Source organism: Melopsittacus undulatus, chromosome 8 (genome assembly GCF_012275295.1).
Source record: "Melopsittacus undulatus isolate bMelUnd1 chromosome 8, bMelUnd1.mat.Z, whole genome shotgun sequence".
NCBI lineage: Eukaryota > Metazoa > Chordata > Aves > Psittaciformes > Psittaculidae > Melopsittacus > Melopsittacus undulatus.
Genome location: NC_047534.1, coordinates 19,565,346 through 19,580,639, shown reverse-complemented (window position 1 = coordinate 19,580,639; position 15,294 = coordinate 19,565,346). Strand labels below are relative to the sequence as shown.

General features: G+C 43.2%; 1 protein-coding gene across 2 annotated transcripts in view; it reads right to left on the bottom strand.

The window, feature by feature from the left end:
- Positions 1–4,692, bottom strand: part of FAR1 (fatty acyl-CoA reductase 1) — a 35,805-nt gene extending 31,113 nt beyond the window's left edge. For both annotated transcript variants that reach the window (XM_005150630.3, XM_005150631.3), the window contains exon 1: positions 4,572–4,692. The gene's annotated coding sequence lies outside the window, so the exon portion shown is untranslated. The remainder of the gene's footprint in view (positions 1–4,571) is intronic.
- Positions 4,693–15,294: the final 10,602 nt, after the last annotated feature.

The following is a 15,294-nucleotide window of genomic DNA, read 5'->3' as shown; positions in this document are numbered from 1 at the left end:
ATGCCCAAAACTCACATTTCTTCCTCATTTTAAATTACATTATTATGGAGTTAGATGGCTTGAGCCACATCCTATGGCACAAATTACACAATGATTTTAAAATCCTAGGAATCAACACTTCCAGACTCCTACAATACTTGCCCATGCCGTTTACAACTGAAAAAGAAAATCCAAAATCATCAGCCTTGCTAATCCACTCAGCTCCTCTAGAAAGTTTCTTAATGAAAAATTTACAGGGAAGGAAAAAAACAAAAAAAAAACCAACAAAAATAACCCAACAAACACGAAATAACCCATAAAGCATACTTGACACATACACATGAATGCTTAGTACTAACTTACTCACTATAATACTGTAACAAAATACGCAAATACCCTATTATATTGCCCCACATCCCAACTTCCAGTGTCATCATGAGAAAACAAACATGAGCCAGCTTCAGTGTGCGCTCGCAGCCCAGAAAGCCAGCCATATTCTGGGCTGCATCAAAAGGAGCGTGACCAGCAGGTCGAAGGAGGTCATCCTGCCCCTCTACTCTGCTCTTGTGAGAGCTCACCTGGAGTATTGTGTGCAGTTCTGGTGTCCTCAACATAAAAAAAGACATGGAACTGTTAGAACAGGTCCAGAGGAGGGCCATGAGGATGATCAGGGGACTGGAGCACCTCCTGTATGAAGACAGGCTGAGAAAGTTGGGGCTGTTCAGCCTGGAGAAGAGCAGGCTGCGTGGAGACCTCATAGCAGCCTTCCAGTATCTGAAGGGAGCCTACAGGGATGCTGGTGAGGGACTATTCATTAAGGACTGTAGTGACAGGACACAAGGGGTAATGGGTTCAAACTTAAACATGGGAAGTTTAGATTGGATATAAGGAAGAAGCTCTTTACTGTGAGGGTGGTGAGGTACTGGAATGTGTTTCCCAGGGAGGTTGTAAATACTCCATCCCTGGCAGTGTTCAAGGCCAGGTTGGATGAAGCCTTGGGTGATACTGTTTAGAGTGAGGTGTCCTTGCCCACAGCAGGGGGGTTGGAACTAGATGATCTTACGGTCCTTTCCAACCCTAACTACTCTATGATTCTATGACACCCATAATAAGCAGTCACAGCTGGGGAGCTAATTGTTTGACAGCTGTAAAAGAGTAAACTGTAATTTAAGGGTTCTAAATCTTAAGTCCTCCGTAACTATAACCAAGATGTTAAGTTAATGTTTAAGTGAGCCACTTGAAAACTTCATGCAAAACTGCAAACAATACAGATTCTTAACATGGTACAAGTCAATGGCTTTCCGATGCAAATCAATACAGATATTTCCTTTCCCATTATGTTCCTGCAGAAATTACCAATAATTCTTCTGAAACCTAAAAACAACTCATTTATCTGAAAACTGCTCTATCAAGTTGTACTTGGCTAACCACCTTCTTTAAAACAAAAAGAACCGCCATCACCTACACACTTTTCTTTTTCCACAAATGTAGGGGGAAAACAGTCAAAAAATAAAACCCCATTTTCACAATCTTCTTAATTTTAAAAATAGCTGAAATACAGACAGTTAAGCAAATTTTACTAACACACTGCCAACCCGTCCTACAAACAGAACAAACAGAAGTGAACATCAGTTAAGCAGGATGCCTAAAGCCTCTCTTGGAAGAGCAGAGGTATTTACTGCACTCCTGTAGCTGATACTGATGATGTAGATGCTGAAGGCTCTAATCTTAAGTCCCGTTTATGCTAATGGATGTTATTTAGATCTCTTGATTACGTCTACTGCACAAGAAGCCCTATAAATTTGCAAACATGAAGCTGAACAACATGGAAAAAGGTTGGCATAATGTAGTGAATACAGAGCTACCAAACGGCAGCTTAGCAAGACCTACTACGCACAGCCTTTCTAACCACACCCTAATAAAAAAAGTAATAGGTACCTCAATAAAGTCACACATTCTTTGAGAAAGTTTGGAGAAAGTCTGGAGAAAGCTGGAAAAAAGGCAAAGAATATTTTCCAAAAAGGGCATTACTATAAACACTGGGTTGAAGACACTCAGAAGAAAAGGCATATACCCTATTCAGAGAGATGGTGTATGTTAGCACAGCTTGCAGCTTCCAAACTTTAGAAATGTTGAGGATAAATAAGGAATAGCTGGAGGACTGTATTACTTCAAGGCTCAGAATTTGCAACTGGGAGAAACAATATGGACATATATAAAGGTACTAACCAAGCCCAGACATTAAATGATTACGTAAGGCAAGTCTTCCACCTACAGACAAAGTACCAAACTAACCAAGTACAAGTTTTGATGATAACCGGTTCTGTTTCATAAGTTTTTGTTTGCTTGCTTCAGCTCTGCTTCCTGCAGACAAGTAACAGGCATACTGTATTGAACACAGGCCCTGTGCAAACATTATTTTGTGACAAAAGAAAAAAAAAAACAAACAAAAATGCACACAAAAAACAGTTTCTGGCTGGAGAAGCTAACCAAAACCAAAAATCACTGCAATGATAAAGCTGTGTCCTCAGCAACATCTCTACATTCCCTAGCACTCGATTAAACTTTCCAAATTGATGGATAACCATTTTATGTTGTACAGCCCTTCCAAGCACTGGAAGCACAGTGCTTGTGCAGAACTGTGAATTCATACAAGACTTAGAACGCAAACAGGAAGATGATAAAGGACCCTTTGCTTTATAGCGGTCAGGAAGAAATTCAGTTTGGCTTTTCAGGGGCTAAGAGGTTCTATGGAGGGTTTGATTCTCTATCTGCAGGATTAACGTTAATAGAGGTATTTCAAGACGTCTTACTTCAGCTGTCAAAGATGACTTCTCAAGCAGAATCATGGCATGCTGTCAGGACCTGCACTGTGAAACCAACGCTTAGTGATGCTCTCTGCCCACCTCTGGCTAGTAGATGTCCTGTACCTTTTCAAAGTCTAAGGCAATATAAATACCAAATAAAGATAACCCCTTTTCAATAGAAAAATACAGTTTTGCTTCAATACTAACTTTTTATTGAAGAGTATTGGCTGCTTCGGATAATGAAGATACCAACAGGTTAGGTGTTTTGTTGCTATAGGAAGGGAAAATACCGGTAATTTCTAAAACATACCTCTACATTAGACTATGTGACTGCCCCATTGGGGTTTTACTGTTAAAACGGTCTCTAGCAAAACTGTTAAGAGCTGCAGTCCAGTACAAGGTAAATAAATAAAGATTAAGTACTTGCAGCAAAAAAATAGATCTAGATTTGCATATTGCTTTATAGTTCTGTAACAGCTAGGTGAAAAAAAAACCCAACACCTGCAAAGTCAACCTTTCATATCCAGTTGTGGGAGGGTTTCAATGGGGAAATGGTGGATTTTCAAGCCATCTATATTTGAGGAGGGTTCAAAAACAGGGTAGAAAAGCAGTGAAGATCCTAGAATTATATACCTAATCTTCAGATTGTCAAAATAGTGGTATCTCCATTATGAAGCATAGACATGATACACAAACTGGGGAAGCTGGGGGTCAAGAAATCCTAGCCTGCTACAATACAGTGTAATACAACTCCCACTAATAATGAAACCATGCTCCACTTCTACTTTAATTATTACTGAAGCAGTTATGAAAATATCAGAAACTTCCAGTTGCTAAAGCCGTAGTAGGTGAATTGTAATTAAGTGTAAGTAGGTTAAATGAAATTACAGGTTTTTATTTCCATGGGATTCAAGCTGGTTTCAATTACAAGTTTGCTACCTATCAGTACATCTCTGCGATCACCCACTCTCTAAACTCCCCTCAAGAAACTCTTCCTGCAGACCCACGCGACTCCTGCTCCACAAGGACTCCAAGTCCCCCACTCAGAGTCACGGCCGGCTGCACGCACCAAGAACTACCACAGCTCTTAATCTACGATTTCCTGACGCATGGACGCATTGCACTGGGACTCCTGTTTAAAGAAACGGACCATTTCGGTTCTCTACCCCGCACATTCCTCTGCGCGGAAGAGAGAAACTTGCGGCCTTTTCTTGTAAAACTATTCTATGCGCTAGTCGCAACCATAACGGCTCTGGGAAAGGGGAACTGCCGAGGTGATACGGCCGGAGCTAGGGGAAGTCTGAGCTGCTCCGCCCGAAAAAGCGGGCGCGCCGCTGCTCGGAAGAGGCCCATACAACGTCGCAGGGCACAGAGGCGGGCGGCGGGGCAGGGCAGGGACAGATGGGTGGTACGCCTGGCGCGAGGCCCCAAGGCAGGTGGAACGGCCGGCGGGGACTCCGGGGCCTCCAGCCTCACCCACGCGAGGCGCAGCCCGGTGGGGCCCTGACGGCCGCTCGGGGCTCCCCCTCTGCCAAGCATCGATTTCTCCGCCCGTAACGCGTCTCCGGCCTGGCGGTCTGCCCGCCACCACCCCACCTCAGCGCTCCGCGCTTCCAGCGAAGGAGAATGCGCCCCTCCTTCTCTCCCCCTCCGGCAGCCTCCCGAAAACGCATGACTGTGGCCGGTTCCCTTCACGTCCCCTCACGACCCGCAGGAGAGGATGGAGACAAAGCGGCTCAGTCCGAGCCGTCCCCAACTTCCCTCTGCAGCTCAGACGGACGTTACCTGCTCTGGGCGGCGTATCCCTCCGAACCCCACTGCACCTCTCTCCGCGCTACACCCCACTGCTCTGAGGGGCTCGGGCAGCGGTCCTGAAGAAGCCGCTCCCGTTGGCCGTTACGCACACGGCACTCGCCCGCCTATTGGCTCCTCGCTCCGCCGCTCGGTGGGACGAGGACGACGGGGGTTGGCGGCTGCCAGGAACCCCGCCCAGTGCCGCGGCGGGACGAGGGGGGGAAGGGGCGAGTTCTGCGCCGCCGCTTCAGGGTCGCGCGTGCCCCCGGGCAACAGCCGCCATGCGGCCTGGCCGCGGTGGGGGCGGTGGTGGGGCCATCAGCCCGGGCCTGCGGCGGCCTCCAGCCCCACGGCGTTCCCAGGCCGGCCCACCCGCCTCCATGGTGATGGTGGCTCGCCGCCGCCCTCTCGCGGATCCCGCCGGGCCTGCGGGCGGCTGCTGTGCGGATCCCCCCGCACGCGAGCTAAAGGGGCCCAGCAGGCTGGCGTGTGCGTGCGTCTGGCACCCGGGGTGGCCGCCCAACGCCAGCTGCCACGCGGTTTGCGTTTCTGAAACTCGGAGATAATAAATCAGTTCCAGTTGCAATCAGCCAAAAGATCCAAACCCAACCGAGAATATAGAAAGCAACCACGGCCTCCATCCGTAAGAGCGAGCCCAGTCGTGAGGGGAGCAGAACGCCTCGGGCAGGGGCGAACCCTTCCCACGGAGCTGGCGTTGCCACAGCCGCAACACCGGAGACGTTTTTGGCAGCTTGTAATTACAAGCCAAATGCCTGAGGACCCCGAGCAGTGCTGCATGCGCAACGTCAATGTTATCAGCATCTTAAGTACCTGTGCTACAAAAATCATTGCACTCCCCTCGCCATTTGTAACCAAATAGGCTAAAGAACAACATGCTATTATGCCATGCCCTGTCACCATATGCTGTTTCACAATAAAATATTGCACAGATGTTGTCGTCTTTGTTATAGGATTTTTCTGATGTATATGTATATGTAAATGGCATTATTTTGTCATATCAATCCATTTGCATTTTATTATATTGAGTATATAGCCATACCCATGGGTGGTATCTGTGGGGTGTGCTCCAGGGTGAACTGATCCTTTAAGAAGAAGGACAAGAGGCTTAGTTAAAACTTGATCGCGTGAGGCGTATATCATCACACCATGTAAGAAATGTGGCTGTCTGATCATATGCCTAAACTAAACCAGCTCAGTAAAGAACAAATTGTGTACAGGATAGACTCATTGAAAGGAAACATATTAAAGTTGTGAAAGTTGTTGCTCAATTAGGAACAACAGACTGGCTGAAAAAAGTTCTAGGACAGATAGCCCTATTATGAACATAGGATTAAAGGGAGCCTAATGGGCTTGTGGTGCTGGTGCTCAACTACCACAGGCCACAGAAGTCTCTTTGTAAGATGGTTGTGTTCCATTTCAAACACAGCTGTACTTTGCTTCTAACCTTCTCTTAATTGTCCTTTAATTTTCAGACTAGATTCGTTTGCCAATATACACCTTTGTTTCTTTGCCAGGACTTGCCTTTTTATTCAATAATCTATTCCCACAGTGATACATTTATAGAGAGCAATCTTACCCCATTTTAGCTTTCATTTTATTGGGGTAGAACAGCCATATTCTGTTTCTCTTGTGTAGATAATCTCTTACTTAATCATTCCAGGAGCCCATCTTTGCACCTTTTTTAGATCCAATTCATAATTTTATACAATATTCCAGATGAAGTTTCACTGACAGTCAATTTAAAAGTTTGACTTCAATAAGTATATTTTGTTTTCCTCTTCTGTCATATCAGACAGTTGAGGTTGTAGCACATAGTGTTGCTATTTGTTCCCAAGCACAAAACTACACATTTCTTTGTAAATAACATTTCATTTCTCTTAGTCTAGGCTATAGGCTTTCTCGGTATTAATTCTAATTGGTAATTATTAATTATTTGTGTTGATGATGTTTCTGCACTTTAGCAGTGAATTTCATTAGCATATATCCATACATCAACAATACTTGTAGCCGTTTCCTTTTGTGTCAGCTCATTTCATGTTTCACTTTTCCTGTGTATCTTCCTAGTTTTCCATATAAAAATGATGAAATGTGCTTACTTCTTTTGGGTGGCAGTCACATAACATACCACGAGTTTTGATACCTTTAAATTCATGGTCCATTCTCCCTTCTGTTTCTGTTTTAGTTACCCTTTTCTTGAATAAGCCTCATAATTTGTCCTCTAGGACTGATTATGCACAATCAACATCTAGTTCACATAAAGAACGGTCATTTCTCTATCCATATAATTATATAAACTATGCAAGTTCCTGTCTTATTGCTCACAATGATTACTTCATAATTTTTGCTGTTGTTTTGTTAAGCAGTTTAATAATATCCTTTAATATAAGCAGAACATCCTGCCTCAAGGGTATTTTCTCCAAAGTAATTTCAATTTAAGTGTTTCTGATTTCATAGATTCAAAATAATTAATGTTTCCCATATTCACTCTGTTCCAAATAAGCCATTTCACGCTTTCAGCTGTGAAATAAAATAATATCTTTCAAAAATTTGGAGTTTGTTGGTGTTTATTGGATCTTTTATCCTTTGACTGAGAATACTGTATTATATTCATTGCAACTTGGCATAACAGGGGCCTCTCTTCATTTCATTAAAGGAATAAGCAGGGGTGGGAAAAGCAAGCCTGTGAAATAAAGGGCACTGTTCTGTTGCCTATGGTCTCCGTCCCCACAGTGCCCAGGTTCTCAAAGGCAAGTTTCAGTATTGGAAGAACTGGGACAGAACTATTTCTGTCTTGACTATCTGATGAGAGGGATGGGTGAAGTTCTGAAGAGGATGATCCACCTAGAGTGATAAGTGACGTCGATGCTGCTGGTAGCATGGTGACTTAAGAGACTGTCTCCTGTGGGTGCTTCTAAAAGGGTAATGCAAAATGGTAAGAGGCATCTGCAAAGGAGGAGAAAGAGAGCAGGGAATTGGGCTCCCTTATCTTTTGTAGCCCACACTGAATGAAGAGTGGGTCAAAAGCTCCTGCTTGTTCAGTTGACCCCAGGGATAGTTACTGGGTGAGGTCTTTGGGTATAGACAAGGTATATTGTGACTGCTGGCCATCAGTTTGTTCATATGATGCTACTGCCTGTGCAAACTCAGTGCTCCTGGGGTAGCGCAGGGAACTCTGCTCTTGTGAACAGTTCAGCAATGTATATCGCTTCTCCAGAGCTCTGAGCTAGTTGCTGTTATTCCACCAGAAGCCCCATGCTTTCCACCCTAAAGACACATTCAAAAAATATTATTTTCCTTTCAGTCAGGTGTGCTGATATAAGCAGCTGCTGATGCTGGTTGTGGTGGGGAGAAAGTTAAGTCCCTTGCAGAGTTTTCTCTGGGATTAGGAATTGGATGCCCAGAGCAATATGGGAAGGTGCACATTCTTCCACATTTTCCTGTGTAGTTACCATAGGACTTAGAGTGCAGAAGCCCAGTTGAGCTGCTAGCTTGCTAGGGTGTTCCCACCTGAAGATGTCTTCAAGGTCTCTGTCATTGCTGCATCTGTTGTGTGGCCCCGAAGTGTAGTTACCGTTCTTGGTCTTCAAGTTCGCTACATGTGTTCATTCAAATTTATGGAGATAATAGTCTTCTCAAACCCAGCAGTTGTGTGGTTAACAACCCTCTAATACTGCCATGGGGTAATTGGGCTACCTATGAAATGTGGCTTTCTTTTGACACAGATTCACAAGGAGTGTAATTTTCGTAAGGCTCCGTGTTGCACCTCTCTGAAATTTCTCTGAACTTGGGAAGATAGCTGTAGACATGACAGAAGCAAGTAAAGAGCAAAAAAAGAAATGTAATAAAAGAAAGAAGGGCATCAGTGAGGGAGGAATGGCAACAGAAAGTAGGGCAGGGAAAATTATTTCAAAGATGAAGATGTGTAGATAGATGAGGAAGAGCTGAAGACTGGCCATCAATAGCAAATGGAGTTGTTGACATGATACTTGAATCTTGAACATATTTGTCGTGTGCCTTTGACTTTCAGGCAGCGGAGGGGGAGAAGGATATTTAGAAAAGCCACCAGGCATGGAAATGAAGAATCATAGAAACTTTCCTTTATTTTGAGTATGAATCCTTGAATGGGATGAGAGAAAATACAGGTCTTACTTCACAATTGCACTGTCAGCACTTGTGATGTAGTTATGCTACTGAGCAAAGTTCTGTTATTCTCCATCAAGGATTTTAGGCTGGCATAACACAAAAAGTCTGTAAGAGCAGCCTCAGACTCATGGCAAATTACAGCTTCAGCAGGTGAATAAGAACAAGATACATGCTGAAGATACCAGGTTATAACACATGTTAAAGTACTACAAGTGCAAATCCTGCCTCAGGAAACTACATCACGATGAAGCGAATGTTATGGAAAAATGATTCCTATTGCTACTGTGAAATGCTTACTCTGCTAGCATCTCTGCTAGAGCATTGAAACTATCCCTAATTGGTACTGCAGCAGGTACAGCAGCACAAAGAAGGATCAATGTAGGATATGCTCATCTTCTGGCTCTTAGGCATGGTCTCAGTACCCGTTCTGAGATTTTTTACATTATTTCTACCTGCCTACATCATAGAATCATAGAATAGTTAGGGCTGGAAAGGACCTTAAGATTATCTAGTTCCAACCCCCCTGCTGTGGGCAGGGACACCTCACACTAAACCATATCACCCAAGCCTCTGCCCAACCTGGCCTTGAACACCGCCAGGGATGGAGCATTCACAACTTCCCTGGTAAACCCATTCTAGTGCCTCACTATCCTTACAGTAAAGAACTTCTTCCTTATATCCAATCTAAATTTCCCCTCTTTAAGTTTTAATCTGTTACCCCTCGTCCTGTCACTACAGTCCCTAATGAATAGTCCCTCTCCAGCATCCCTGTAGGCCCCCTTCAGATACTGGAAGGCTGCTATGAGGTCTCCACGCAGCCTTCTCTTCTCCAGGCTGAACAGCCCCAACTTTCTCAGCCTGTCTTCATATGGGAGGTGCTCCAGTCCCCTGATCATCCTTGTGGCCCTCCTCTGGACTTGTTCTAACAGTTCCATGTCCTTTTTATGTTGAGGACACCAGAACTGCACACAATACTCCAAGTGAGGTCTCAGGAGAGCTGAGTAGAGGGGCAGGATCACCTCCTTTGATCTGCTGGTCACACTCCTTTTGATGCAGCCCAGGATACGGTTGGCTTTCTGGGCTGTGAGCACACACTGAAGCTGGCTCATGTTCATTTTCTCATCAACCAACACCCCCCAAGTCCTTCTCTGCAGAGCTGCTCTGAATCTCTTCTCTGTCCAACCTGTAGCTGTGCCTGGGGTTGCTCCGACCCAGGTGTAAGACCTTGCACTTGTCATGGTTAAACTTCATGAGGTTGGCACCAGCCCACCTCGCAAGTGTGTCAAGGTCCCTCTGGATGGCATTCCTTCCCTCCTGCGTATCAACCGAACAACTCAGCTTGGTGTCATCAGCAAACTATTGGCGAACTTATCTTCACTAATATCCACTAGGCAGATTTGCAGCTGTTGAACAATGTGATCTAAGCTTATGAAACACAATTGCAAGATGCTGCTGATGCTGAGATACCTCTGTTAAGATTAATTTCTCATCAAGCAATGAACTGTATGAATTTTAACACAGAAAAATGCTTTGTTCAGGTAAGTTATAGTCAGTTGAGCAACAAACTACAGAGCTGCCTGATCTTCATACTAACATTATTATTATACCATAATTTTATATTCCTGGCAACACAGTAAACTTAAACTCTACCAAATGCATTGTTGTAATACTTGCTGCCATGAAATTATTTCTTTTTGAAACACTTGAATTTATATTCTTTACGTGATTGCAGCTGTAGTATTGCTACAATATTGCTGCAATCTTCATCAGGACTTGACTCTTAAAGCAGAGTAATTAGGTCTTCACATTCCCAAGGATACAGCTTTTTTTTTTTTTTTTTTTTTTTTTTTTGCAGATGATTCTATAGATATTTCAGCTGGGCAGAATTTAAGGATATGGGACATTAGATTGAGATCTAATGTGCTTGTATGGTAGCGATGGTTTGCAAATGCCCAACAAATCCAGCAAACTCCCATGTTTGCTGGCGTTAAATGCCTTGCTTGCCCATGAAGAACAGGTAGAGGTGGTCTACTGCAGATTGAATGTGTTGGGCTCTCTTTTTAATGGATGTATATCTACTTCAGTTCAGGCAAATACAGAAGAGCCCCAACCCAAGCATATCAGTCCAAATGCTATACTCCTTACTCCAACAGAAGGACTCAGAAATAATTCTGAGCTGTGTTCTCATTTTGGAGAACTCTAAAGATGCAGTAATCTGGCAATTAAGGCACCCATTCTGGTGCTGACAGACCTGATTTCAGTCCTCACTCTGCTTGATTAGTAACTTTACTGTTAATTCTTTCTCCCATGGCCCATGAGAATGGCCTTGACAACAGACTGCTGTATACCCTGGCTGTCAATGTTCTGAAATCTCCTACTTGCACTGTTTCACTTTGAGGAACAGATTCTTCAGAACAAGGAAGTGGATGAGAGACAGAATGTGGATTAGAAAATACATCCCTCCTCCTAAGGATACTCCTAGTGGGAAAACTGATCCCACTCTCCTAAGGAGAGAAGCAGCTTTTTGTCATGTGGGGTATAATTACATTTATCTCTGCTCTTGGCAGGACCATCTTGTAGGATTAGACTTGAATGCATTTCCTAGATAGCCAGGGCTTCCAATTAGAAGCTGAAGCTTTCAGATGCCCAAAAGTCATCGATTTGGTGACCTTTGAGGCTCAAGAGTAGAAGAAATCAAAGTGAGTATTTTTTCTTATATGAGATATTTTAATAGCTCTTCTTTGACTGGCCTTTGGCTATACTCTGGATCTGACATTTGGGGAGCAGCTGGAATCTAAATCTTTTTTCTTCTTTGTTTTTCTCCTGCTTGATGTGGGACACATTTTTGACAAAACTATAATGGCATAAAATATTGGTTTTTACTGTGAGTTTGTTCTGTAGAATCCTGGTTTCCCTGATGTTACATCAGCTGCATTTAGCTTAACTATTTCTGCCTTCACATTCCTTAGTACTTCATGGAAATGAGAACTATAGAACTTGGTTACATTAATTTTGCCTGAACTATAGCAATGCATTTGATAGACAAAATTTGAAATAAATCAAGCTTCCATATCATCTTAAAGAGGCTAACCTTTTCTTTCCTCTATTTCCCATTCTTATTTCCTTACTCCCTTCTCTCCTCACCTTACTTGACTGGGTGCTACAATCTTTTGGAATCTTTTAGAATCATAGAATCACAGAAAAATTTTAGTTGGAAGGGACCTCATGTGGTCTAACCCCCGACTCAAAGCAGAGTCAAATTCAAGGCTTGAACAACATCTGTCTGCTCTTGCTGCAACCCCCTACCCCCACTTTCTGTTATCTAATTGTCGTGGTTTAAGTCCAGTCAGTAACTCAGAACCACATAGTCACTCTCTCACTCTGCTCTGCTTACTCCCCCCCAGCTCCTGGAGGGATGAGAAGGAGAATCAAAAGAATGTAACTCACAAGTGTTGAGAGAAGAACAGTTCAGTAACTAAGGTTAACACAAATCACTACTGCTACCACCAATAATAACTGTGGGAAGGGAAGGGAAGAGAATACAACCTCACACCACCCACCGACCAATACCCAGCCCAACCCCGGCAGTGATCTCACCCTTCTGGGTAACTGCCCCCAGTTTATATACTGGGCATGATGTGCTCTTTGGCTAGCTTGGGCCAGGTGTGCTGTCTCTGCTTCCTCCCAGCTTCCCCTCCTCCCTGGCAGAGCTTGAGACTCAGAAAGTCCTTGGTCAGAGTAAACATTAATGAGCACCACCCAAAACTGTTGGTGTTATCAGCATTGTTCCCAGGCTGAAAATCAAAAACACAGCACTGCACCAGCTACTAAGAAGGAGAAACATGACTGCTACTGCTGAACCCAGGACACTAATTTACACTGATCTGATCTCTATTGTTTATAAATGCACAGTAAAGGAGCTGTATTTGATTTGGAATTAACTTAGGCACACTATAAGCATTGTGCTTGAATGTTTCAATTTGTTCTTTGCCATAATGTGTGGGTAGTGAGTTCTGCCATGAATCTATGAACAAAGGATCATGTATAATCACACTACTGTAGGGCTCTATAATTTCCAAATCCTATAACGCAGATAAGTGCACCCAGCAGTAGTTTATGACAAATTACACTACAGAGATAGAATCATAGAATCATAGAATAGTTAGGGTTGGAAAGGACCTCAAGATCATCTAGTTCCACCCCCCCTGCTTGAAATTAATACTCAATCCAAGTATTACAAAACAAGAAAGTTCAGAACAAACGTTACGTTGAAAAGAGAATTAAACTCTGCCAGGGTAGAGCAATGCAGCTCTGGCACTCAGTGGTGATACCAGGCAAAAATGATGGGAGTGGTAGGCAAAGACATTTTAGGGCTTGTGATCTCTGGTTAAATTTCATGTAGCAGCATGAAATGCCTCTCCTTTTCTGTTACGTCACTGACAGGGGGAAGATAAGGATGCAGACAGTTCTCAAAGCATAGCAACTGCGCTGTCCTTTTGGCTTTATTGCCAGGATCAGATGGTTGTCAGTGATTTAGGAGACAATAGCCAGCTATGCTGAGAGCTCCAGGCAGATCAATACCTACTTCTTTCCCTTAGATATGTCATTAAATGGAGCTGTGCCTCCAGCTGAAGGCACGGGTAACCTTGTGTTCTTCTTGCATTCCTCTTTAGAGGCCTTTTTCCGTTCCAAGGCCGTACCAAATAACCCAGGGTTGTCTACTCAGGGCCTGCCTGCACTCCACAGGAGGCAGCCTGCAGAGACCCCTAAGCAAACTCCCAGGAGCCTGAGACACATGTTCCAGAATCAAGCAGAGTGGGCGCATTTAGCTTAAGCTAGGATATAATATAAAACATATGGCAAGTTGGAAAAGCCCTGTCTCTCATCACCCAGCTAATTAGTTTGAGTGTAGTGCCATGAGGATGCAGTGATACTGATTCCAGTTCTGAGGTTAGCACGGCCATCTGGGCTACCTGATATCTCAGCAGGCTGGAACAGACACACGTATAGTTACCTTATAAAGGACACTGGCCTAATTATCTCCCTTCACAATTTTTAACTCTGTGGAAGGAATACATTTTATCTGACCACTTAGTGCAATCTTTTAGTTGTAAATGCTGGAGCAGAAATAACGAACTCCCCAAACGCTATGCTCGGGACAAAGCTGCATATTCTTTTCAATATGACATAATCTAGAAAAAATGAGATGACAGAATTAGCTGTTTAGTCATAGTGGAACTAAGAAATGGTGCTAGGCTTTCTCCACTTGCTGCCTTCTAGACACACAGAAAGTTTGTCTGATTCTCAGTCCTTCTGTCTACGTGTACACTGATGGTCTGGGAATGCCTTTGTGAGCTCTATATCCTGATTCCATATCAGGGTATGACTTGGCTGTGCTTCATCACTTCTCTTCTTCTCTCTCATGCCTTGGTGTACATGGGAATAAAATTGGGAGCTGTGCATTAGAAAGAAGATGCAGCACTCAGTAACTTTCTTTATCAGTCAAGGTACAGGACTCTGAGGTTCACCACAGTGCACATTTTCAGTATAGACTTCTGAAACACTCTCCATGGATTTCTGCTTACGTTTCTTTTAAATTTGTAGTTCTTACAGAGAAGCTCCTTTCTAGAATTTTTTACTAACATCCAGTTTTTCAGAATATTTCTGAAAGCCTATTTCTAGTCTTCATGCCCCCAAAAGTTGTCCAAAGATGGAAACAGAAAATCTGCTTTTATTCTTCTTCCCTTGTTTATGCATATGGGTCTGTCATTTCCAAGTGAAAAAAACCTTATTTTTAGCCCTACTGTAACACAAAAGATTTTGAATTTTGTTACAGTGCTTCAGCTTTTCCAGGCTGAGAACCAGTTGGATATTTTTATTTTTCATTTTGGCTTTCACGTATCATATGCAACATACAATTTCGCCCATAGTCTTTCATCAACCTCCTTAATCTTCTTCTGAGGCAACTTGCAGGTACTCTTTGTCCCAACCAGCAGAGTATTTCTTCATGAGTGTTCTTTGCTTCTCTCCAGTGAAAGGTACTACTGCTTGTTGGTTTTGCATTACTTTTTAATAGGCTAATCTTGCTTATAATTTATATCTGGGGCCATATCCTAGTTCTTCATCAAATGCATTTGTTTATGGGGTTCTAACAGAATTTATCCTGTAGCAAGTGCATTTATTTTACAAGGCCTGCTTTGTTTGTCCTAGCTGTAATAATCTTTTTAGTAGTCCCTGGTGCATTAGTGGCTAGCTTTTATACTGCAGTTCTCAGTGTAGTCAAGGCTACCATATTTGATTTGTTCAGTCTTATTCTTTAGTAGAAGGTCAGCCTCACTTTTCAAAAGTAGACAGATTACCCTAATTACCAACCCTTACACTTTCATTTACTCCAATTTCTGGAGGAATCTTGCCATGCACCTTAGCATCCTCTGTCCTTGCCTGAGCTGCTATCTTCAGTTTCTCCAGGATGTTGTATTATTCAAGAATTGTGTCTTTCTGTCTGAATCTCAAAGCTTCTTACATAATCTCTTTTAATAAGTGCTGCAGG